Genomic DNA, 26,458 nt, shown 5'->3' on the forward strand with positions numbered 1-26,458 from the left:
TTTTCACTGTCCTTTTATACTTAGTTTAGACAGACTTTGCTGCAGTGCCCCTGACAACCCGTTTAACCAATCATCTTGTTGCTGTTGAGCTAACTCTAGTCACAGACCTCATGACTTAGATTTGTAGATGGATGGCAAGACTTACATATGCAGATGGTAAGGTCGATGGTAAGGAGTTACTTTGATATACAACATCCTGAGACAAGGGAGACAAAATATCTGCTTGCTCCTTATCTTTGTTGTAGGTGGTTTGTTAGTTCTTCTCAAGGCTGCTTTCTTAGTAGACTGGGTATGCTTGATACCATATTCATTCACTCATTCATGCATTCATCTAAAATTAATTTTTGCAATTTATGGGAGGAAGAGGGGGGTCAGGTCCAGACTCAGACTTTTGTCAACATTAGCTTGTCTAGCAGCTGAGCAATACTTAGTGGGGAGGGATGAGAAAGGAAAATATAGTGACACTTCCCACTCTTGAGAGAAACCAGCCTGGAGGGGTCAACATCCATAAAAAATGATGCCCAAAATGTGATGTGCTAAGCAACAGTGAAGCATGCTCAGCCAGCCACAATGGTGAAGAGAAAAAGTAGGGCACATTCCCAATCTTATACCATACTGAAGCCAAGGGCAAGTCCTGTTGCTGTTGCTACTGTGACTGCACTGTAGTGTTGACCTATCTCAGCTAGCTTTGAAGTAGCTAGCTCGGGTACCAGTAGCAGCCAGGGCAGCACAGAACTCAGCATGGGTTAACTGCTTGAAAATTTACCCTGTTTCCAGGGCAGGATTTGCAACTCACACTGCAGCTCCAGGGTCCTGTAGCCTACCCTGTGGGAGGGACTCAAACTAGCTAGTATAAAGCCAAGTCAGGGAGGTCTACATTAAAGTGCAGCCACAATAGTGACTGTAGCATATGGCATACCACACTATCATATTTTATGTAGGCAATGGAGGAAAGAAAGGGCATAAAAAACTGGGCATGGGGTCAGATTTTTCATGGCAACATCAGGGGTTCGTTCCCTGTTGCGTTTCTGAGCATTGCACTGCTAGTAGTAGCATTAATGCCACCCAGGAGCTGCTGCCTCTCTAGTATTTGAAATGCTATTATTCTAGCACTGACCTGAACAGCAGAGTGGAGTGGTTTTCCTAACCTGTCTCCAATGGTTTCTCCTTCAGTGCGCTCACCAGGATCTAAGATCTACGTTATGTCCAAGATCTACGTGGCTGTATTCTTTGGAGAGTTAGGTAGAGATCTATATTAGGATTGTTACAGGGAGGCAAACACCCAACTAACTAGGATCTGGGATCTATGGCCTCCTTTGAAAATCCTTACAGTAACTTGTAAAGCTGGCGACTGGTTTTAAAACCTATGCTGTCTCCTAGCAGGGTGCGGCTAGCAGAGTTCTATATACTCTGATCATCTTTATACTGCACTGGTTACTGAATCTTTTGGAGTGGCTGGAGCCTGAGGACAAGGACACAAGCAGCAGAACAGATGCAAGAGAAAAGCAGGTGACGCCACAACCTGATCAGCATGGTAAGAGCCTAATAGTTAATGTTTGAAGTATTACTCCTGTGCTGACACTCGCTTCTCACTTCAATTCCAGTAGGATTTTACCATCCCATTTTTTCACATGGAATGCTTTATCTTGCATGATAGATGGTATGGCAGGCTCATGAACACTATAAAGGGATGGATCTAGATCTAGCAATTCCCAGGACAGAAGCTAGTTGAGCTGGAACTGAAATTGGGGAAAAAGAAAGAAATAAAGTGAGAATTATGATGTTACTAGCAAAGTGCCCGTCAAGAATGATGGCCAGGCAGTGGGGATGGAGCACCACCACCAGCTCACCCATGCTGTTGCTGCTCCACAGCTGGCCACATGCAACACCCTCCCCTCCACACTGTGTCTGGCCCCATGCGCCCCCCTACACCTGACACCCACTCACCCACACACACCAACCCACGCACCACACCCACCCAGCCACAAACACCCGCCCACATGTCACACACGCACACACACAGCCCCATGCCACACTCACATCCAGCCACACGCCAGCCACACACCCAGCCACATGCCACACCCACACCCAGCCACATGCCACACCCAGCCACACACCCACCCACATGCATGCCACCCACCCACACAGCCACATACCTCACACCCAGTCAGCTACATGCCACCTATCCACCCAGTTCCCCCCGTGCGTGCAGTGGTGGGAGCCACCTGTCTCTGCCCTGAAGGAGCTGCCAGGCTCCCCTGGCCCCATATCCTGGCCTGACCTGAGTGCAGCCCACCCCCACCAGGTGCAGCCTCAGCCCCAGGCCCCCCAGACCCTTCCAGAAGCGGCAGCGATGGGCCACCATGACCCTCCCTTTCCCACCCCCAGTGCCTGCAGCCACATCCTCTCATAGCCCCAGCTGTCAGTCACACCCCACGGGGGGGAGAGAGGGGTGGGCACAGCTGCAGAGTGCTGCACAGGGAGCGGGCATGGGGGGCACACCCTGCCCCGCCCTGCAGCCACATGGTGCAGCTGGCGGATGCTGCCCATGGGCCCCCTGTGCCGGCTCCCCATGTGCCTGAGGGCCATGCCCCTGTGCACCCCACAGCCGCAGCTGGCAGCTGATCCCTGTGCAGGTGGGCCTGACACGCAGCCCAGGGTGCTCTGTGGGGAGCTGGTGTGGTGGGCCTGCTCTGCCCTGCACCCATATGCTGCAGCCAGCGGGCACTGTCCACATGCCCCATGCCCGCTCCCTGCACAGCACCCTACGGCCATGCGCCACACCTCTCCCCTTCCCCCAGCAGAGCACACCTTGGCCCTACTGCCTCTGCCTCACCTGTGTGTCTCTCTGTCAATAAGGCTCTGGGCGCTGCATGTGCAGTTGGCCGGGAGCATTACAGACAGACAGACACACAACTGGAAAGTGCCACGGCTTTTATTATATTAGAACTATCCAATTGCCATTTAAGAATGATGGCCATGGGGGAGGAGGAGCAGCCGGGGACAGAGGCCTGCGTCCAGCCCCGGCTCCCCCAACCTTTGGGGCTAGGCCTGCTTCCTTGCCTCTCCCTCACTTCGGGGCCAGGCTAGCCCCACCTCTATCTGCTGGCCTCACTTCCCCCTGCTCCATCACCTGGCCCCACCCCCACCTCCATCCACCCTGTCACCAGTCCGGCCCCCCATCTCCATCCACCCCGTCACCAGTCCGGCCCCCATCTCCATCCACCCCGTCACCACTGCCTGCAGGGAGCAGGCAGGGCATGGCCAGCAGTGCTGGCCTTGCTCTCCTTCTCCCGTCTGTCTGCTCCATTTTCACGCCCTGCAGGAAGCGGGGGGGTGGGCAGCAGGGATGGAACCCAGCATCTGGCCCTGTGCCCTCGTTCCCCTCATCTGGCCCCACCCCGCTAATTTGGGCCCGAACCTGTTCTCACCCCCATAGAGGTTCGGGTCCAGGGTTGCTCTCCGCCTGTCCATCCCCCTCCGGCACAGTGGCCCTGACCCCATTCCCTCACCCCCTTGCGCCGCCACCACCACCTCCTCCACGGCCAGTGCCATAAATTAAGCTTTTACAATAGAACTTTACAGTCTAACTGGGTTTTGTGAACCTCCTAGATTAGACAGGTCCTGACTAGAAAGGTGGACTGTGCGACTTTCTAGGACCATGGTGTGTCCAGTATTACTATTGTAACTTGACTTTGGCCTGGTCTGAAGAACTAGTGTCTAAGGCATGGACCATTTACCAAACATGCCAGGATGCTTTCAGCATCCCAGACATTCTGAGCCAGTTTCACACAAGGAACGCAGATAGTCATTAGGGCTGTGCAAAGCTTCAGTAGCTGATTTGATTCAAAGGAGATTCAGCTTGATTCGGGGACCAAATCTCCAAATCTGAATCGAATTGGGAGACCAAGTAAAAGCTCCGAATCGATTCAAGGCATCTGAATCGATTTGGAATAGTTTCAGAAAAAGATTCAGCCAATTTGGAGATTTGGCTATAGACTAAACAGGCAGCTGACAGCTGTCTCCAGCTGGTAAGTCTGTTGAGGTAGGGGGAGGAGGGAGGGAAGGGCGGGGGAGGAGGGAGGGATTGAGGCTGGGGTTGGGACAAGCTGTCCAGCCGGGCCAAGGGGTTCATTACTCAGGGAGGGGGACAGGGTGGGGTACTGGGAGCAGCAGCTCTGCCCTGATGCTGCTTGCTCAGCTGGGGAGGAGAGGGGTGGGATGCTGGTGCGCATCCCCCCAGGTGGAAGGGAGTAAGTGGCAGCAGGGCAGAGTTCCTGCTCCCAGTGCTGCCACGCCCACATCCTGCACTCCCTGTACCCGTTGGCAAGCAGTGACATGGCAGAGCCCGCACTCCCAGTGCTGATGCGGGCGTGGTAGTGCTGAGAGTGAAGGCTATGCCCTGCTGCACCCCAGAGTGAACTGCGCCTGCATCATGCCTCTCCCCGCTCCCACCCCAGCTGGCTGAGCAAGCAGCAGCAGGGCAGAGCCCCCACAGCTCCCCCAACCTGGGCAGAGGCAGGCACAGCTGGAGGAGCTGCAGGAGAAGCCCCCATGGCTGCCCTGCTCGGCCCTGCCTGGCCCCAGCCTCCTGGCATTTAAAAAAAAAGAAAGAAGCCCCACACTCACTGGCTGCAGGGGCAACTGGGGCCTCTAGATGCTTGTGGCAGAGGCCCCCCATGCAGCGCAGGGCAGTGGGGGAAGCAGGGATCATCCCCCCACCTGGCCTCCACGTGCAGCTGCCCCATGGTGTGGGTGCAGTGCAGCTCGGCAGGGCACCATGCACTGTCCCAGAGCTGGGGCTAGTGGGGCTGAGTGGTGACAGGCTCTGGCTGACACATGGAGCTGCCCTAGCTCCCAGACAAATTGTACAGGGTGCTTGGGAATTGAACAGGAGCCTTGGGAATTGAATAAGTTCGATACCCCACCTCCCTGTTTGATTTGCCTGGGAGCTGGGGCAGCTCCACATGTTAGCCAGAGCCTGGCACAACTCAGCCCCAGTGGCCCCAGCTCCCAGACAGTGTGCAGTGCCCTGCCAAGCCATGCTGCACCCATGCCATGGGGCAGCTGTCACGTGGGGGCCAAGTGGGTGATCCCCACTGCCCCGTGCTGCATGGGGGGCTCTGCCATGAGCACCCAGAGGCCCTGATTGCTGCAGTCGGTGAGTGTGGGGCTTTTTAAGTGCTGGGAGGCTGGGCTGGGCCTCATCTGGTTCCATTCTGCCCAACATGCCAGCCTATCTAGGCCTGCTTGTATCTGCAGCCTATCTCTGGGTGTGTCTGCACAACCCCATATCTTGGTGTCGTCTGCAAACTTGGCCAATGGGCTTTTCACCCACTCATCCAGGTCGTTGATGAAGATATTGAACAGCACTGGGCCAAATACCAACCCCTGGGGTACACCACTGCCCACATCACGCCAGGATGACACCAATCCATTCATTTGGACTTTCTGCATCCTACCCCGCAACCGGTTTCATACCCACTTGATAAGCCCGATATCTTCCAGTTTTCTGATCAGTACCTCATGGGATACCAGGTCAAAGGCTTTCTGAAAGTTGAGGTATATGATGTCAACCACTTTTCTCTTGTCCAGGTGATGAGTTACCTGATCATAGAAAGAAATGAGGTTGATCAGACAAGACCTGACTGTGATGAAGCCATGCTGGCTGTCATTCAGTATCATGCTTTCTGCAAGTTCATTACATATAGCTTCTTCGATGAATGTTTCTAGGATTTTCCTCGGAATAGAAGTTAAGCTAATTGGCTTGTAGTTTCCCGGGTCTTCATGCTTCCGCGTCTTGAAGATTGGCACAACATTGGGCCCTCTTCTAGTCCTCTGGGATTTCTCCAGAGGCCCGTGATTTTTTAAAGACCTTTGCCAGGGGCTCTGCGATTACTTCAGCTAACTCTTGTAGCACTCTTGGGTGGAGTTCATCCGGTCCTGCTGATTTATATACGTCTAATTTCTTTAATTGATCATACACCAGTTCTATGGCAATGTTGGGAATGGTGTTAATCCTGCCCTGCTCATTCTGTGTCCTACCTGGCATGTTGTTCCCCTTGGTCTTGTGAAAGACCGAGGCAAAGTAGTCATTTAGGAGTTCCATTTTTTCCTGAGTGGTAGTGACCAGGTATCCTGAGGCATTGAGCAGCAGCCCCACACTCCCGTTAGTTTTCCTTTTACTCCCTACATAGCTAAAGAAGGACTTCTTGTTGTCCTTGATTCTTGTAGCTAGTTTTAGTTTGATTTCTGCCTTAGCTTGCCTAATCTGTTTTCTACAAGTGTGGGCCATTGTCGAGTAGTCTTCCCTAGAGGCTGTCGCAAGCTTCCATTGTTTGTACGCCTCTTTCTTTTTCTGTAGGAGGGCTGCAACTTCCCTGCTTAGCCAAGAGGGTTTTTTGAGCCTTCTGCTACTTTTTCTCTGTAAGGGAATGGATTTTCTCTGAGCCTTAAGGATTTTATCCTTAAGGAATAACCATTCTTCTCGTGCTCCCTTTACCTGTGGTCCTTGGTCTCTCAGGGCATTCTCTACTAGTGACCTGATCTTATTAAAATTAGCATTTTTGAAGTCTATGACTTCTAGCTTGGTATCTGTTTTGTCAGCCTTGCAATGGACCGTGAATGTAATGATTTCATGGTCACTATTGCCTAGGCTGCCTTCTATGTTTAAGTTGGTCACCAGGTCATCCCCTTTGGCCAGGACCAGGTCAAGAACTGCATTGCTTTTAGTTGGCCTGTGCACCTCCTGAGTCAAAAAAAACTCTGGTGCTGGTCAGGAAGGATCACGATCAATCCGAGCTGCCCGAGCATTCCTCCTAGATGTCTGGGTAGTTGACGTCACCCGTGACAACCATGTCCCGTGCATGCACAGCCTCCGTTAGTTCACGGGGAAATGCTAGATCAAGTTCCTCCCCTTGGTTAGGTGACCTGTAGTATACACCTACAGTCAGGTCTCTCTTTCTGCACCTCCCGCAGAGCTTGACCCAGAGGGTTTCAAGCTGTTCTTCTTTGGGGCTGACATTGGCCTGTAGGGAGGTGTACTGCTCCTTCACGTAGCAGGCAACACCCACACCTCCTTTCCCTACCCGATCCCTTCTGTGACAGACATAGCCCTTTATGGCTACGCTCCAGTCATGAGAGGAGTCCCACCAGGTCTCCGTGATCCCTACTAAACCGTAGTGTCCAGTGGAAAGCAGGAGGACTAGTTCTTACTGCTTGTTTCCCATGCTTCTGGCATTGGTGTTGTACCAGAGCACTAAGGTGCCTCCTACTTGGAGAGCCAAGATAACCCCTCAGGTGCTGGTTGCTGAGGCAACCAAGGGGAACTAATGATCCACACCTGTCGAGCCAGCTGAAGGAAGGGGCAGGGCCTGGCTCCTATATAAATCACAGGCAGGAGGCCAGAAGGCAGTTTCCTACCAGCAGCCAAGGAGGAAGGAGCTCTTGGTCATGGAAGAGAGGAGAAGCCAGAGGGCAGGAGCAACGTCTGACACTGTTGAGGGATGAGGAAACCCTGGTAGGCTTGTGCGTGATTATAGCCGGGCGGCTTCTGTTTGTGTTATAGACCAGGGGCTTGTGTTTGTGTTGCTGTTTGTTACCGGTGGTTTGGGTGAGGCTATTAGGGGTTGGAGGAGGCCTCATAGGGGACTCAAAGAAGTGTGGGGACCCCAGTGCCAGTGAGGGCGCAGCATTTGGGGTGCACAGACCCCAGCCCCAGAGAGGTGCAGTTGAGAAGCCCCAGAGAAGGGGGCATTGCTGAGAAGCCCCAGTGCTGGCGTGGTGAGCCCTGGAGAAGGGGGCAGCATTGTGGTGAGCCCCAGAGAAGGGGGCGTTGCTGAGAAGCCCCAGTGTGGTGTGGTGAGCCCAGAGAGAGGGCGGCATTACTGAGAAGGCCCGGAGAGAGGGCGCAGAGAGAGAGAGGGGATTGCGGAGAGCCCGAGCGCTAGAGAGGGCGTGATGGGAGAGAGAGACCTAACAATGTTCGCTACATCTGCGAGGCTTGGGGCGTGGTACAGGGGTGGTTGGAGCCATGCATAACCCATAAGGCTGGGGTGTACGGAACACCCGAGACAGGAGAACCGTGGCCAAGAAGACGGAAGGCAGCCTCCCTATAAAAATATATAAAATCAAAGTCGTGGTGGACGAGAATCGGAGGGTGCGAGTCGGCAACTTGACACGGTAAAGGAGGCGGCAAGGGAGAGCACAGCGACCCTGACTGCCCTCCGGTTACAGATGTACACGCACCTAAGTCCTTCTAGTGAGGTCACTGGCCGCCTGTCACGTTAAAAGGGAGTTGTTTTCTCAGCTCCTGTAAGAGTGACTTGCTTGGTTTCATTGTCAACGGAGCTTTCCTGTATATTGGTCCCAAGGTAAGCTCCAGTTAGCATTTCCCCATCCCCCTGTGATCTCAGTGTAAAGCCCTATCTAAGAGATCAGCCATCCTGGCCAAGAAAAGGGACTTACCTTTCCACATGAGGTGGATGCCGTCCTTTCCCCAGGAGTACTTTGTCCTTGAAGTGGGTGCTGTGGTTGTAGAAGATGAACCCTTCTTGGTGGCACCACCGTCAGAGATGCCGGTTCACCTCATTGATGCATTCTTGCCTCCTTGGACCATGGCCTGCAACAAGGAGCACAGAGGAAAAAGCTACCTGATCCCCCCCAATCCTTTAAGCCTAGTTCCCAGAGCCTTGCAGTTACTCATGACACAGTCTAGATTGCTCCTGGCTGTGTCATTTGCTCCCATGTGGATAAGGAGCATGGGGTAGTAATCTGTGTGCTGGACAAGCCTGGGGATCCTCTCTGAGACATCATGGATCTGTGCCCCAGGGAGACAGCAGACCTCCCGTGCTGTGGGATCCGAATGGCAGATGTTGGGTAATCGTAGTAGGTGACTCACTGCTGAGAGGTACAAAGGGAGACATCTTCTCCTCCAGTTGCCCTGTTGCCTCATAGCCTGCCTGGTGGTAGCTGTGGGCGTGGCCTCTGTTGCTGCACTCTCCATTGCTGCACTCACTCCCAGCAATGCCAGGGCCCCAAATCGGTTCCCCAGCTGCACTGAAGGAGTTGTTTTAGCAGTGTGGGGTCTAATTCTGCGTTGTCCAGAACTAGAGGTGACTGTCTTCCATCTGTCCATGTCAGGTCCCTCGAGTTGCCATCCCGCCATTTGAGCAATCCTGCAAAGGGTGGAAGTACCCGTCAATCTCATCCTCAATGGCTCTGAGCACACGCAGCCTTCTAACCTCTGCCTGGAGTTCCCTCACCTGCCCCTCCAGGACCTCAATCCAGGCACATGTGGAACAGGTGAGGGGACTCCCAGCCATCCCACTGCCCCCGGGCCCCTGAGGACCCGCCAGACAACCCCTGCAGGCAGGGGGCCTGGGTGCTGCTGACCCACCCAAAGGCTCCATCTGGGTGGAGGCCTCAGAGAAGCCCCAATCAGGAGGCAACATCGGGGCAGGGTCCCTGACTGCACTCTGAGTCACTACCCCCATTAAGACTCCCTCACGTGCACTCATCTGAAGACTGTAGAGACTGTCCAAAGCTGCCAACTCTGACGCATAAAGTCTCAGGCCCCTCCTGCTCTTCCTGCTGTGCAAACTCCCGCACAAACTCTGACATGCTCCTGAAGAGCACACCTGTTTGTGCAGCTCCCTCATGGCATGGCTAAGTAGGGACAGGAGGGGGGAAAACCCCTTCCTGATTCCCTACAGCTGGCCCGGCTCCTCCTCCCTCTTCCCCCCTGCCCTGCCCAGCTTACCTTGATTTGCTGCTCCACTTGGTGTGGTCGGGGGGAGCCAAGGGCTAATGTGTGCTGACACACGTGTGACTTCTTTGGTGTCCAAGCCCAACTGGCGGATAGAAAGCGGGGTGCATTGCAAGGGCAAGCAAGATCACCCAGAGCATTGGGGAAATGCTTGCTGTCAATGGCCAGCCCTTCTCCTTAGTTGAGCGGCCAGGGCTCAGGCAGCTCATGGCCCATCTTACCAAGCGCCCACGTGCACCACCTTCAGCAGGATGGTGGTGCCTTTCCAGTATGAGGTATGCGGGGAGTACTTGAGGGAGGAGCTGTGCAAGGCAGGTCTGCAGGTGGCCTTACACTTCACCTTGGACATCTGGAGTAGCCGGGGTGGTGATCACACCTACCTCTCCCTCACAGAGCACTGGTGTGACCAGTCAGGCTATCGGTGGGCTCTCCTTCAAGCCGAGGTGATGGATGGGTCCCACACAGCAACAGAGATCATGGGGGCCATGAACCGCTTGGTGCAGGGGTGGCTCGCTGGGCAGGATGAGCTCACCCGCAGGTTCATGGTCACTGACAATGGGGCCAATATGGTCAAGGCAGTTTGTGAACAAAGTTGGCATCTGCTGTGTGGCACACAAGTTGCACCTTGTTGTCAGGGACACTGGAGGGAGATAGAGCTGCTGGTGACAGCACCAGCACCACCAGCAAGCTAATTTCAAAATGCAGGAAGGTGGCCGGCTACTTCCACTGGAGGATCAAGGGGGACAAGATGCTGTGGGACAAACAAGCAGAGCTGAACATCTCACAGCACAAAATCATGCAGGATGTGGAGACTCAGTGGAACTCTACATACCTGATGCTTGAGAGGCTGGTGGAGCAACAAAAGGCCATCCATGAGATGGCCTTGCTTGGGGAGATTGGGATCAGCAGCCCCCTTAACAAAACAGAGTGGGATACCATCTCCCAGATCTTGGTGGTCCTCAAGCTCTTCCTTGAGGCCACTAAGACCCTCAGTGCTGCCAATGCCCTCCTTAGCCAGGTGATCCCCATAGTGAGGGAACTTCAGAGCCAAATGGAGAGCTTCCAGGGGATCAATGTTCCTGGCTAGGGCAAGCCACTGTCACCACAAGTCCAGACACTGGTGGCGGGGGTTGAACGAGAGCACCAGGAAACCCTTGATTCTTTGCGGTCCTATGAACTTCACTTCATCAGCCTCCTAGGTACAGAAACTCATGGACTCAATATACGCAGTAGAATTCTGACACACTGCAACCTGCCGGACATCTGACTTCCCATGTACCTGTGCACTTTTATGTGCATTGCTACATCCCACCCCCGAGCCTGTCCCTCACCTCCTCATGCCTCCATTTCCATTTTCACTGGCTGGCTTTCTTGCTTGCATTTCATGCCAGGCCAGCCTCTGACTTCCTTACTATTTCTTCCGTCCAGGACCAGCAGACACACAGACCAAATACAGGTGCTTCCTCAGCCTGACAAAGAGTTTTTCCAACTCAAAAGCTTCCTAAGATACATTTCTCTAACTACTATTTCTCTACTAAAAGACACCAGATTGTCTTACCTGTTGTCATTTAAAGTGGTGGACTGGACTGAGACTGTAGGGGAGGAGGCCTCGTTGGGGTACACTGCCATGTTGTGTAGAGGCCCCAGTGCCAGTGAGGATGCACCTTACACACACACACACACACACACACACACACACACACACAGAGTCATACAAGCACCCATGTAATGAGTTTTGCCTGTCAGCAGTCTCAGGTGCAGAACCCCCTGCACCTATCTCCCTGACAGCTGGCAGGCTTCATGGCTGCAGCAGGCCTAGCAGCAGTTTTCACCTCCCTGTTTCATAACACAGACACAGTCGCACAAGCACCCATGTCACAAGTTTTGCCTGTCAGCAGCCTAAGGTGCAGGGTCCCAGAACCCAGAAGCCCCTGCACCTATCTTCTTGAAAGCTGTCAGGCTTCATGGCCTCAGAAGGGGCCACCATCCCTGCAGGTTTCACTCCCCCTATGCCTTAACACACACAGTGTCACGCATGTCACGAGTTTTGCTTGTCAGCAGTTTTGAGGTACAGTTTCCCAGACACCCCTGCACCTAGCTCCTTGAAACTTGGCAGGCTTCATGCCCTCAGCAGATGACACTATCCCTGCAGTTTTCATCCTGCTGTGGCTTAATACATACACGTGACACAAGTTTTGCTTTCACAATTTTGAGGTGCAGTTTCCCAGAAACCTCTGCATCTATCTCCTTGAACCTTGGCAGGCTTCATGGGCTCAGAAGGGGCTGCCAGCCCTGCATGTTTTATCCAAATCAGGCAAGAAATGACAAAGTTATAGGCACATTTATAGTTGTTTTGTGGTTCTCCATTATAATCTATGGGCAAAATGTTGAAACAGCGTTGAAACAGCCAAATTTTTTTGACAAAACAAAATGGAACAGTGCTTTGAAATGAAATGAAACTCGAAACAAAACACTGTCCCGTTGAAACAGAATAGTGCCGTTTCGCAAACCCCTAGTGCACATTCCAATAGTTATATTAGTTTTGCTTTGATCTTAAACTGAATAATATAGTGCTCACCCCTTAACACATCAGTAAAGCTTCTAGTTTCTCTTTTACAAGAGAAAAATGTATTGTGTTATATGAGCTGATGTGCCACAACATCCACACCCACCTTTTCAAGGTCCTAGATCTGCTGATGCCAACAACCCCCATGAAATTTTTTATACAGATAATGAAGGCAAAATATCCAAAGCACTAACTAGCCAAAGCACTGAGATTAAAATTATAGCTTTACTTCAACACCCTTTAAACCTTGCAGGTGGAAAGTAAGGGTCCCCCTCCCCCAGTTGGATTGTCTTCTAGGGCATATCAATTATTATAATATCTTCCTTTTGACGAAAAAGATAAACATTCAGATTAACATGGACTGGAGCTGCTGCTGTTGAATTCCAGTCTCTCTCTAACAGACATCTGCTGGGAGACGCAGACAGCAAGGTTACCCAGACATCTGCTGGGAGACGCAGACAGCAAGGTCCCATCGCTCACGCAGGTTTCTAACCTGTATACAGGACCTCCACCTGACACAGGAGGTGCATGGTCCCACTAGGGGGAATGCCATACTGGATCTGGTATTGGCAACAGGGGATGACATGATAGGGGACCTCCAGATTGGTAGCCATTTGGGAGACAGTGATCACCTTATAATAGAATTCAACATAAGACGGCGAGTGGGTAAGGTAACTAGTAGGGTGAAAGTGCTAGACTTTAGGAAAGCTGATCTCAATGCACTCAGGCGATTAGTCAAGGAAGCACTGCAGAGTAGGAGTTTTGAAGGGATGGGAGCCCAAGAAGGGTGGCTGTGCCTAAAGGGAACGATCCTTCGGGCACAAAGCAAGACGATCCCCGAGCGAGGCAAAAAAGGGAAAGGGGCCAGAAGGCTTCCATGGCTGACCAGAGAAATCCAGGGCAGCCTAAGGGCCAAAAGGGGAGCACATAAAAAGTGGAAACAGGGTGAGATCACTAAAGATGAATATACCTCCTCTGCTCGTGCTTGTAGGGAGGCAGTTAGGCGGGCCAAAGCTACCATGGAGCTGAGGATGGCAACCCAAGTAAAAGACAACAAGAAATAGTTTTTTAGATATATTGGGAGTAAAAGGAAGGCCCAGGGAGGAATAGGACCACTGCTAAATGGGCAGAAACAATTGGTGACAGATAGGGGGGACAAGGCTGAACTGCTCAACGAGTTCTTTGCCTCAGTGTTCCTAAGTGAGGGGCACGACAAGTCTCTCACTGGGGTTGTAGAGAGGCAGCAGCAAGGCGCCGGACGACCATACGTAGATCCTGAGATGGTGCAGAGTCACTTGGAAGAACTGGATGCCTTTAAATCGGCAGGCCCAGATGAGCACCATCCGAGGGTGCTGAAGGCACTGGCTGACATCATTGCAGAGCCACTGGTGGGAATATTCGAACGCTCGTGGCGCACGGGCCAAGTCCCGGAGGACTGGAAAAGGGCTAACGTGGTCCCCATTTTCAAGAAGGGGAGGAAGGAGGACCCGGGCAACTATAGGCCAGTCAGTCTCACCTCCATCCTTAGTAAAGTCTTTGAAAAAAATTATCAAGGCTCACATTTGTGAGAGCCTGGCAGGGCAAATTATGCTGAGGGGAAACCAGCACGGGTTTGTGGCAGGCAGATCATGCCTGACCAACCTAGTCTCTTTCTATGACCAGGTTACGAAACGCCTGGACACAGGAGGAGGGGTGGATGTCGTATACTTAGACTTCAGGAAGGCCTTCGATACGGTATCCCACCCCATACTGGTGAACAAGTTAAGAGGCTGTGACGTGGATGACTGCACAGTCTGGTGGGTGGCGAATTGGCTAGAGGGTCGCACCCAAAGAGTCGTGGTAGATGGGTCGGTCTCAACCTGGAAGGGTGTGGGCAGTGGGGTCCCGCAGGGCTCGGTCCTTGGACCGATACTCTTTAATGTCTTCATCAGCGACTTGGACGAGGGAGTCAAATGTACTCTGTCCAAGTTTGCAGATGACACAAAGCTATGGGGAGAAGTGGACACGCCGGAGTGCAGGGAACAGCTGCAGGCAGACCTGGATAGGTTGGACAAGTGGGCAGAAAACAACAGGATGCAGTTCAACAAGGAGAAATGCAAAGTGCTGCACCTAGGGAGGAAAAATGTCCAGCACACCTACAGCCTAGGGAATGACCTGCTGGGTGGCACAGAGGTGGAAAGGGATCTTGGAGTCCTAGTGGACTCCAAGATGAACATGAGCCGGCAGTGTGACGAAGCCATCAGAAAAGCCAATGGCACTTTATCGTGCATCAGCAGATGCATGATGAATAGGTCCAGGGAGGTGATACTTCCCCTCTATAGGGCGCTGGTCAGACCGCAGTTGGAGTACTGCGTGCAATTCTGGGCGCCACACTTCAAAAAGGATGTGGATAACCTGGAGAGGGTCCAGAGAAGGGCAACTCGTATGGTCAAGGGCCTGCAGACCAAGCCCTACGAGGAGAGACTAGAGAAACTGGACCTTTTCAGCCTCCGCAAGAGAAGGTTGAGAGGCGACCTTGTGGCTGCCTATAAGTTCATCACAGGGGCACAGAAGGGAATTGGTGAGTATTTATTCACCAAGGCGCCCCCGGGGGTTACAAGAAACAATGGCCACAAGCTAACAGAGAGCAGATTTAGATTGGACATTAGGAAGAACTTCTTCACAGTTCGAGTGGCCAAGGTCTGGAACGGGCTCCCATGGGAGGTGGTGCTCTCCCCTACCCTGGGGGTCTTCAAGAGGAGGTTAGATGAGTATCTAGCTGGGGTCATCTAGACCCAGCACTCTTTCCTGCTTATGCAGGGGGTCGGACTCGATCTATTGAGGTCCCTTCCGACCCTAACATCTATGAATCTATGAACTATCCTTAGGTTCTAGCAGTAACACAGCTGTGTTCCTGCAACACTACCTGGGCTAATATAACCTGCTTCTCAGCAAGATTTATTAATCCAGGTGCTAATATTGCCATGATGCTTTTGGTATCTGAACTATCAGTACCTCTGAACAAGCTACCTTGGATATTGTTTGTATGATAGATAACAGCACACAAACTTATCGGCATCTCTACACTTGGACAAACCAGCCTGTTTAAAACATTGCTTTTAGGTACCATTTTGGTCATGGTATCACAGTAGTGATGCAAAAGAAGCAGATTTGTTTGGCTAAATTATTCTCATTAAACAGAAGGCAAAAAGTGAATAGCATGGTGTCATTATATTGCAAGTAAAACCAGCTTGAAAGAGAATGCTGAAGTGCCAGAAACACTGTGCAGTATGCCAGGTGAGAGACTGAATGTCCTTTAACAATTTCACAGCTTTTATCCCAGTAAGCCAGATATATCACGTTTTATATTGGTTTTGTAGTGGTGTCATTCACCATGAGGTCCCATGGTTTGTAATAGGAGAGTTATGTGGAATTGTCTTCCTAACATTTACCTCTCTGATCTCCCAGCTGTTGTTTCAGGAGGGAAGTATGGCATTCATCTGTGGTCGGAACCTGGTGGGCCTCATCCCAGCTCAAACTGTCATGACAATACTGGCCCAAAGCAGGTACTGTATTGTCCCTCTCTGCCTTTAATACACTTTTGTCTATGAGTGTGTGTGAAAATGGTACCATAATTATGTTGTTGTGTTCCACTGCAGATGCCTGGTAAATCCTCAACTGTTACAAGCATCCATCTCAGCTGTTCACCTACATACAAAACGATGTATAGAGTTGGGAGGCAGCTGCCCAAACTATCAAGCATGAACCATCAGGTGAGAGGGAATGAAAGCAGGAAAAAAAGCATGTGTATGCAAAGTATAATCCACATCTAGAATCATAGAAGAGTAGGGCTAGAAGTGCTACAAAGGGGAATTGGTGTAATCCCTGTGCGTGCACTGGTGCATTCCAGTGCATGTTAAGTAAGGAGCAGTGCACAGCTGTATTGGCTCAGGACCAGAGCAGGGAGTAGACTGTTGCAGAGGCAGAGTTTAGCTCATGCTTTCACCAGAAAGGAAGACGTCTGCATCAGCCTGTTTTCTGCCACAGATTGTTTACTGTTCCGTGCCAATTCCAGTGCACTGCTAGCACTGTGAGGAAAGCCAAAGCACCTGCCATTCTCCACCCACATTTGTGGGAGGGAAAGTAGCAGCCTTCCAGCAGCAGTAGTTGCTTCCCACATACTCAGGGGCTGGCAGGGAATACAGGGGCATCTTGTTGCCCTACATGGCCATCTCACTGAGCTCCTGGCTCAGGTCTTAGGGGCTCTGTCTGTGTCTCATACTTTTCTGAAGTGCCTGCATCTTTTAGACATGCACAGAAAACCAGAGAAGGAGGGTGGGATGGAGAGAAGTGGGAGCCTGGTTTTACTGATGACAGAATGCACAGGACAGAGAGGGATCTGGGATGGAGATGTTTCTGCTTTCCCAGACACAGTAGCCAGGAAGAGGAGAGGTGCCCCTAGGCAAGGAGCACTCTCGGACCTTAGGCTGCCTTGTTTTATTTGCACAGATTGGCACTACTGTCATCCAAATGAGAAAGTTGGTGGCCCATGACCTTGCTGGCTTACCAGACTAGCCTAGCCACACTTCCATGGTGGTGATCAGTGTCCAGCAGCAGCAACCCCTCCTCCCAATTTCTGCTTCCCAAACCTGGGGGAAAGGATGGTGCTGCCTGGAGATGTGGGCAAGCAGCTTTGCCCTTTCCCTTTACTCACTCCCACATCCACTGATGCCAGCCCAAGGGCAGGAAGGGCAAGCACCTCCCTCACACATGCAGATGTACATGTGTGGGTGCTGAACCCTCCTGCACTCTGTCTGGAGCTTCTCACCCCCCTGCTCATGCTGCACCACCCACTGTCCCTCTGACAAGCCCATGTGGTCCTCCCACTTGCTCTACTCTGCACACAAATACCAGCCCCCTTGCCAATGAGATCTCTCTCTTGCTACCACTGCCTGAACTGCAGTATATCTAACTAACCCAGAGCTCACTGGTCCAAAACTGCTTTTAGGCTTCTACAAGGCACAGGAGATCACTGTGCTGGGGCTGCTTTGCCCCAGGAAGAGAAGCAGCATTGCACACAGGCAATCGGAGGTGGCTTTCTTCCAGGGGCACTAAAAATGAACATCACTCAGTAATCTAGATTTCAATATTCCAAGCTGACCCACTGTTTAGACCTGACACACCTGAAAGCACTGCCACTTTGCTCCATCTTCCACCTGACTGGCCTCCCCCCACCACTATTCCCAGACCCTGCTCTCTCCCCCATGCCATTCCTGCAGTGCACGAGGATTTTCTTCTGTTCTCATAATCTACTTTGGGAGGGCTCTGGAACCATGGAGCCTCCTGTCCCTTTTACTAACACTCAATGCATCTCCTCTGCAGTTGCCCAGAAGACAGGCTCCTCAAGACCACCGTCAAGTGAAACGAGCCCAGACTAATGTGTTGAGGGAGATGGCTACAAGTGTTTTATCTCCAGTTAAACCATTCTCTGCTCCTTACCAGGTAAGGGGGACTCAGTGGGGAATCTAAGAGCAGTCGTTCCACTGCAGAATGTCACTACCTCACACTGTCAACCGGTACAGCCACTGCAGTGTGCAAAGCCCCTCCAGATCTTACATTTATTGTGGGGTGCATGTATGGCAGAATGCCATCTCTGTCTCTCCCCAAACTCTGCTATTAGGTGGATGCCTAATCTTACAATTTGGTTACCATGGTCACTGCAGAGAGCAGACACCTCTGGCCCCATCAGCTTCAGTTAACCCTGAGTTGTAACCTGAGCTGGATACATTCCAGAGGGAGGGGGGAAACCTGCTTCCTCTGCCTATGTGACTAGCCTCAGACACCTGGGTGGGGGCTTAAACTCCCTACTGTTTTAAGCAATATCATCATGATGGGGAGGGCTCTGCCAATCTATCCAGCAACCAGTAATGCATTTCAAATTGGTTGGCTGGCAGCCAACAATTGCTGGCCTAAATTGGATCAGGTAAATGAGGTCATATATATGTTAGGGACTGCCCAGAAGGCAGGGCAGTAGAGCAGCCATGATGAGAACTCTCAGAGAAGCTAGACCATCTGAAACTCGCTCCCTCTCTTGAAACTCATGTTCAATGAACTGCCTGCCTCCAGAGGGAATCTCTACCTGCCTCTGGATGATACTTGTGAGTAAGCTACTTGAGATCTAACTAGATATATAGCTTGCAGTAACACAGATGGGTAATCAAAGGCTACCATGCCACTGTTTGCTGTAAGGTATTTCTCTGATACTGCTCTACCCTGTGCCCTATTGCAAACCTACTCCTTGTAACCAATAAAGTTCTCCTCTGTACCTAGTGTGGGAGACTTATTGGGAGATTATGCCTTGGGGTCTCCTTCCTTCTGCTAAGAGAGACCACTATTTGTGCCTCAGAGTGAGGGAAGTACCCCAAGTTCTTGCAGTGGGTCAGGTACCCTCAAGGACTACTAATCCTGTGTTTCCTAGAGGCCCAAGATAAGTCCAAACCCTGGGTGGTGGCAGCATTACTCCCAGGCTTGCAGGTGTGCTTCAGGAAGGGGGTTGGCTGTAAGTGAGGTGCCTCCAGGCAGGCACTCCGAGCTTGGAAGTTGGTCAGGTTCAGTGAGGTGGGTGGCTCAATGCAGGAGCACCCCTTACTGGCCCACCACAGCATGCAAGATTCCCGCAATAAATGGTAACATGCCAGACAGTAAAGGAAGTTGTCCAGAGAAAGAAATGGCCAATCTGCCACAGATATAGTGCATCCATGACAAAGTTGCTGACTCAGATGGGGAGAGCAGCTGGCTCCTTCACAGCCTGCCCAGCATGAGCTGTCATGGAGGCTTGCAAGCTGCCCTGCCTGTACTGCAACCCAGCAGCAATGGAGACAGAACTGCCAGGGCAGAGGCTACCTGGTGGAAGAAATCTTTCTTTCCTGCTCTCAGGCAGCCTGAGACCCAAAACCCTTACATGGCTCCCAACCTTCTTGGAGGCCCTTTAAAGTTCTGGGCACCCAAGAAGTATGGCACTGGCAAGACCTGCTCCCTGGTGCTGGCCTGCCCATGCTCTCTTTAAAGGCCTTGGTACCTGGGGAGGCATCCATAACAGTCCCAGTACCTGCAGAGCAGGGGACTGCAAGCAGAGCTGGCCCTCACCTCACAGGGTGCCTGGGAACAGCCCTGCTTGGGTGGTAAGGCTAAGGGGATTCCCTGCAAATGGTGGCAGAGGCTGTTGTGGGGTCTGTACCCTCCCCCCCAGTGGCTCCTGTTGTACTTTCAAGGAGCCCTATTCATGCTTGCCCCCAGTGCAAGTGGCAACAACTGGTTGGGGGCACAGCCCTGGGATCAGACTCATGGACAACCCTATTACCATTGCTGTATAATGGCAAAGTTGCCAGAGCTGTGCAGGTGGCAGCAGGGGCTTATTGGGGTGTAGGCTGCCTAACAAGGGTGATGGGCCACCAGCAACCCTGAAAATGTAAAGGGCTGCTGTAGCTCCAACTCCAGTAGTCCATTAAACATGGGGAACTCTAATAGGCTCCCAGGCAATGCCAGATCAACTCCAGCTGGGTATAGAGCAGCTCTTTATTGCTCCCTGGCTGGAGAGTGTGGCTCTGTGGCAACTCTACACTCTAGCCAGGGGGAGTTTGAATGTGTGGCTGCCTATAGCACTTCATTTTCGTAGTGCTATACTTCTTGTAGTGCTAGCAAAATAACCTCTGCAGGGGGCCTACATGAGCAAGTTTAGCAAGCAAGCAAACCCAGAGCAGGATGCCTCACATTCTGCTTTGATCAATGGAGTTTTAATTGGTAGCTAATGCCATTAGTAAATGCTCCTTGACATTTTCTGTACCATGTGGTTCTTGTGAAAGGAAAAAGGTTTGAGGTGCTGACTAGTTTTTATGACAGGCTCCCAGATACAATCTGTGAATTCACTAGCCTTTCACCAACACAGTGTTACTGATAAATAATGGAAGTCAAAGTTTTATTATATTGGTACATAGAAGTAGGTTATAGAATCCTTTCCTGTCTTCTGTCTACTTGCATACTAGATAGGATCCTATGGTCTGTCAAATAGTAGTGATCAGATGGGAGGATTAGGGTGACCCATTCTGGCATTAAAATCTGGACATCAACTTCCACCTTTCAAATGCCTCTTGGAGTCTATTCCTACATGGCACAGCCTGTCTTGTAGCAGGGCCCGGGGAAGAGCATAGGGATTGTGCCAGTAAGAGGCCTTCCTTTAGCTTCATCTTCTGGCACAATGCATATCCCATACTTGCCTTCATCTGGGAGGAAACTCTTTTTCCTGTTTCAGTGTTACTGTAACATTCTTAAGAAAGGTAGTTGGACTCTGTTCCATCTTCTCCTTAGAGTCTGTAGTGCTCTTAGGTGTTTTTCTCTGCTTAATGACAATTCTCTTCCTGTGTCCTATTCTTTTCCTGCCCATTCCCCCAAATGACCAGCTTTTCTCCAGCTTTGTGGATGATTTGGAGAAGGTAAGGAAAGGCAAGGAAAGGCTCCTTAAAGTCCCTTAAGGATTTACCTGAAACAAAAGATGAATGCTATGTTTAAGGACCCCCACCAGCCCTTGGTAAAATTACTATGCACCATTGGGAGCTGTAGGATTTCCTAATGGTGGTAAAATGACATCCCTTTCTTGTACTTGTTTGGGAAGTTGAAGGGGCAACACACTGTTGAGCAGTGCAGCCCGTTCCTCAGAGCAGGCTAGCAGCTCTCCTCACCCACACATTAGGGTCGGGGTTAGTGGCATAACCTTCCTCTCTGTGGTGAGGTAGATGTGCTACTAGTGTATCCTTTCTTGGGAGTGGAGGGAAGGTAAGCAGTGGACACCTTTCCTAGGAAGAAGTTTAGTGCTGTGCCCTCTTTTTGTGGGTGAGGTTAGCTGTCCCACTGCATGTGGGTGGAGGGGGGATTAGCAGCACATTCCTGTGCCCATGGTTCCCATCTGAGGACTGCAAATAGCAGATTCATGACCTTCAGAGGCTGAAAAAATCCCACACATTCTTCCCATCTCCTGTGTGTCTGCGATTCCCTGTTCTTTTTCAGGGGTGGGGCATATGTCTCCTATTTGATTCCTTCACACTTCATCTGAACCAGGAGCTCCCTAGATTTTCCACATGCTCCTGCCCTTTCTAGTTGATCTCAGATGCCTTGCTTTCTTCTGAGGTCCTCAGGGCAGTACTGAATCTAACTCCATTTGAACTAAGAAAGGGAACGGGAATATACTTTCTATAACAACGGCACAATATGAAACTGCAACAAAGCTTAAATATTTATTTGAAGAGGTAGTTGATGCAAAACATTTGAGACATGTTTAGAAAGATGTCTCTCTTTTAGTTCAATATTTCCCATGCAAAACCAACAGTAAAAAAAACCTGTCAAGTTTCTGAAAACAAATTTGGAAACGTTTTCTTTGATTTTGGTACCAGTTTGTTTTCTGACATTCAAAACTGTGACAGGGGGCTGGGTCTCGAGTCTGCCCCATAGACAGGTGGGTGGGCTATCTCACCTGCCATGACTTAGTTGTTCCTTAACTGGTGGTATAATATGGGAGGCTGCCCATTACACACCCTGGTGCCAGCAGGTGCTATCCACAGCTCTGAGCCTTCCCTACGCTGCGGCCCATGCCTTGTAGATAGCATCCAGGATGACATTATTCTCCCGGCCTAAAGCCAGGCCAACTTAGTTCTTAGTCAGGCCTTATTCATACATGCACTCATACCACCCCCCTCTCACAGGGTCTCTCTCTTGTCTGCTGCACAATACTGTGCCCCCTTCACTCTGCCCTGCTCCCTTGAGTGACCCCGTAGGCCATCAGGCTTATCCATCTCATGCCTCAGGTGGCCACATGCAGTCTGTTGGGCCTCTCTCATGACCCTCACTTGGGTAGTGGGCAGCCCATTCACAACACAGGGGGCTAACTCCACCCTAGCCCCTCACCGGGCTTCTTACATCCAACAACTTGATCTTCAGGGGGTTTGCCCATGTGCTGCCCTTCAGGCTATGCCACAGCTCTACTCAGCACACCACCTTGGGCTGCCCTTCAGGCTGACCCTTACCCCTACTCAGCCCTCATCAGGGCCCTCACTACCACCCCCTCTCTGCAGTTATACATCTAACCCCTCCCTGGGGCCTCAAGGGTCTTAATTCCCTGTGGGGGCTCAGGTAGCCTCAACCATGCCTGGCCCACTTATACCCACAGTGTTGTGGGAAGTAGGGGTTATTGAGGGGCCCTGACCCCCTTTCACCGGGGGGGGGGTTGAGTGGTCCTGGTATTTGACTGGGCCTGCTATGCCACCAGCAGTCCCATGGAGTTTCCCTACCCCAGCAGGGTTCAGTTTTAGATCATGCCCAGGACCAGGAGCCTCCTAGCTCCTACCTTTACCTTTACCTTCAGGATGTTATGAACCTCAGCTCAGCCAGGTGATATTGCTCCCTCAGTTGCAAACAATACATTCCTGGCTCTACCTGGCTGGCCTTGGTTTTAAAATGGCCACACTAATCAAGCACCTGCCAGGTGCCTGCTCCAGCCCTTAAAGTGGCAAGCACCCAAAGGTACACTGCCACAAAAACCCAATAATTTTTTTGGGGGGGGGGGGGGGGGAAGAGTGTTCTGGCTTCTCATTAAAAATGGGAAAATTTTAATCTAAATGAACATCTCTTGTGAAAATTTTCATTTTGAGCAAAAAAGTTATTCTGGGGATCCAAAAATGTTTTAGTATAAACTTTTCAACCATATTTAATTCTAAGATATTCTTATTTTCTCCCAGCAATTTCCACCCCTCCCACCGAGAAGGCTGTATGTGAAACCATCATCACTGCATCCAATCAATGTCAGTCTATTATGAGCCCCCCATGTGAGTGCACTTGCTTCCTAATTGTAGAATTCTTATTATTATAGAGACTCGGTACTTTTCAAACTTTAAAAGCTTGGGTGAGGAGAATGTTCCTGGTATCAGGGTTCCTACATCATGAAAAACACTAGGATCGATGGGAGGCCACTGAATATCAAATACTGGATTTGTTTACGTTAGACACTTTACTACGCAGTAGACTAATCTACTGCACAGTACGGCATCACCCTTTAACCACGTGCAGCAGCTACTGTGCAGTAAAGAAGGCTGTGTGGTTTTGTGGTTTTCTACTACCTGTAAATACAGGTAGTAAATTAACTGTGAATGAACTACTGCTCATGTAGACAGCTGACTGGGAGCAAATTACTGTCAGTCAGCCCAGGCAGCAGGGGGTGAGGGAACTGTTCCCTTCCCAGCAGTTGTCTGCACATTAAATTGCATGTGTAGACCCACTGGAGCTCTCCATGGATTTTGCAATTCTGTCCGGATGGGGGTCTGCTTGTGAAACAGCCCATATATCTGGACTGATGCTTGGGCATACAAGGACATGTTTGTCCCAGAAGTTGTGAAAGCAATACTGTTTAAACATACCCTGTCCCCCCCACCTTCCTTCCCTTGCCTTGAGTTATGAATATTTTAGCTTTTCCCTATCTCTTGTGATCTGCATTAGCACATGGAGAAAATAGAGAATAAAAACAAGGAGATTAAAAGAGTGCATGCTGAGTTCATGTGTGTGACAGCCCCATTTTGCTCTCAGTAGCTAGCGGCAGATGCATCACACACTGCTCAGACAACCAAGTCAAAATGGTGCTGAGAAGCCAAAGAGCCCAGCCCCACAGTCTTCTGTAGCTCATCACTGCCGGGCTGACTCACTGCTTGCTTGTTCTCCTGGCAAGGCTGCATCTTTTGCATTTTCCTGTGCTGTTTGCTGGGTCAATTAAGAAAGGTGGGCAAGTGTAAGAGGTGGGGAAATAAGCAGCATAAAAGTAGGAAGAAGAAGCAGACAGAGGAAAGTAGCTCATGGGAAAAGCTGGGAGGAGGGAAGGTAGAGGAACTTGCTATTTGAACACAACCTCTGGTTCATTTGACAGGCTGAAGCAATGGAACCTCCTCCAAGAAGGGTAAAAGGAAGAAATCATGACAGGGAATCATCACATGTTTCCCCAGAATCTGCCTTCTGCAACATATGGAGAAGAGAGCAGCACATCACCCACCATTGTGATGCTGCCACTACTAGCATGGAATTATTTTTTGTATTTAGTTTTTTAATTTATTTAGTTGAATAAAGTAGTGGTTGGAAATACTGTTTTATTTGTCCTGAAACTACTGCCAAATTCAGGTCAACTTTGGCAAAGAACTGGTGTCTGACAAATAACCAACTAACCAACCAAAGGTTGGTCCCCTCACTACGAAGTCCATAAGTTAGAACACTCACCTGGGAAGTAGCTTGAACCTGGGTTTCCTATCACATGACCTCATTCAGAAAAGGGATTTGAACATATGTATTCTCTCTCTCTCTCTCAAGAAACTGTCCTGATTACCAGGCTGCAGGTATTCTGAGGTGGTATAATAAGTTTAGATGAAGGCCCTGGGCCCAGTTGGTCCCAGTCAAACAATCAGGAAACTCCCGGGACCCTGAGGCTGCAGGAAACAACTCCCACCCATTTTCAGCCTTTAAAAGCAAGCCACCCCTTCATAGTCCCTTGACTCTGCTTACTTGAAACTCTGATTTAGACTCCTGGCTTACCTTGACTGAGGCTCTGATGAGTAGCTTACTGTGACCCCAGCTTGATTCCTGGCTCCTTGTAGACCCAGTTCAGACTTTACCTGCTGAACCAGATGACCTTTCCTATATGTCCATGCTCTGGTTCTTAACAGGCGGTCATTCCCCTTTGTACACAATATTTACACATTCCTTGAGATGCTGGGAAACCAGGCGCTGTCAACCTCAAGTGAGAGTCCAAACCACTGCCCTGCTGTAGTCATTTCCATGCACTGTCACCTTCTAAGAGGTGCAGCGAACTCTGGGATGTCACATGGGTGTGACTAGAACCCTGATCAGGACCATGCAGGTAGTTTAACACACACAGATCCAGGAATGGAGCTGTTGGAAAGTGGAAAAGTATCTAATAACAAGTTATACTCCAATGTTTCTAGAATGCAAATGAATTGTGACCAGGGCAGTTTTGAACAACCTTACCCACACTTCCAAAACTGTCCATCATATGCCTCTATGCAATTCCCAAAGCACCTTGGTTTGGTCCTTACAGGCCCCAAAATCATGAGATTGGTTTAGAAGTGACTTTAAAAACCCACAAAACCATAGTTGGGTTACATGTTTAAATTCAGCTACAATATGCTTATATGTCTTTTGACTCCTTAACCTTCTTGAGCATCTTGCCAGTGCCTCCAATACTTCACTATCAGTCATTTAAGATTTTTACCTAGAGGTAGAAACATTCTTCAGGGTTCTGTAATAAAAAAGACACTACCAGGAATGGATAACAGATAGAAAACTTGAAGAAGAAAGGGTAGTTTAAATAGCAGAACATCAAAACCATTCAGAAGCAGAGAGGGTCATTAACTCTTATGGAATGAAGAGACATTAGCAGAAATCAGGTAGATGATAATGAGCCACAAATTCAGTTGACTCCCTCACTAATACCTGACTAGAAATGTTGTTGTCTCTCCCAGGCAGTTGGTTTTAAAATTTGGGTACAGCAGGAATCAGAGGTGGAGTGGGATGCAACTGAACCACTGCATGCACACTAGACCCACCCCCATTTGGACCAGCTGATAGGGTGTTTCTATTTTCACATCTGATGCAGTCCCATTTGGAGAGCAAGAGTGAAAGATAACTCTTTAGCTTGTTACCCCCAGTCCTTGAGGAAGCCATGTAAGACAGTGGTGCCCAACCTTTCCACACTGTGGGCCGGATGGCCCATGCCAAGTCCCTGTGCAGGCCCAGTCTGGCCAATGAGCCCCATCTGGGTGCAGGGGGTTGTGCAGCCTGACCTTAATCCATCCATCTGCCCAGGGTGGGGTGGAGCAGCCCCAATCCAGATGTGGGGGGAGGGTATGGAAGCCACCCAGTCCCAATCTGAAGAGCACTCAGGGAATGGAAATCTCAAGTTTCCTGCAGTTCCTGGGCTAGTGGGGCTGAGTTACTGCAGTGCCTTCCTTTAGTTTGAACCAAAGGCCCTGGGCTCTGGAAGGACAAAGGCACCTAGCTGGGGTGGTCCACCAATATTTACCGTGGAAACTGAAACCCTGGGGGTA

At 50.6% G+C, this 26,458-nt stretch overlaps 1 long non-coding RNA gene across 2 annotated transcripts; it reads left to right on the forward strand.

The window, feature by feature from the left end:
* The first annotated feature begins 1,356 nt into the window (after positions 1-1,356).
* LOC102575642 (uncharacterized) lies at positions 1,357-24,468 on the forward strand. Of its 2 annotated transcripts, none has more exons than XR_009455025.1 (6): positions 1,357-1,534; positions 15,780-15,877; positions 15,971-16,084; positions 17,694-17,813; positions 23,096-23,182; positions 24,271-24,468. It is a non-coding gene; the product is annotated as an uncharacterized LOC102575642 (long non-coding RNA). The 2 variants fall into 2 exon arrangements; XR_363695.3 differs by lacking the exon at positions 1,357-1,534 and adding an exon at positions 7,429-7,519.
* Positions 24,469-26,458: the final 1,990 nt, after the last annotated feature.

The sequence above is a fragment of the Alligator mississippiensis genome, chromosome 10 (assembly GCF_030867095.1).
Source record: "Alligator mississippiensis isolate rAllMis1 chromosome 10, rAllMis1, whole genome shotgun sequence".
Taxonomy (NCBI): domain Eukaryota; kingdom Metazoa; phylum Chordata; order Crocodylia; family Alligatoridae; genus Alligator; species Alligator mississippiensis.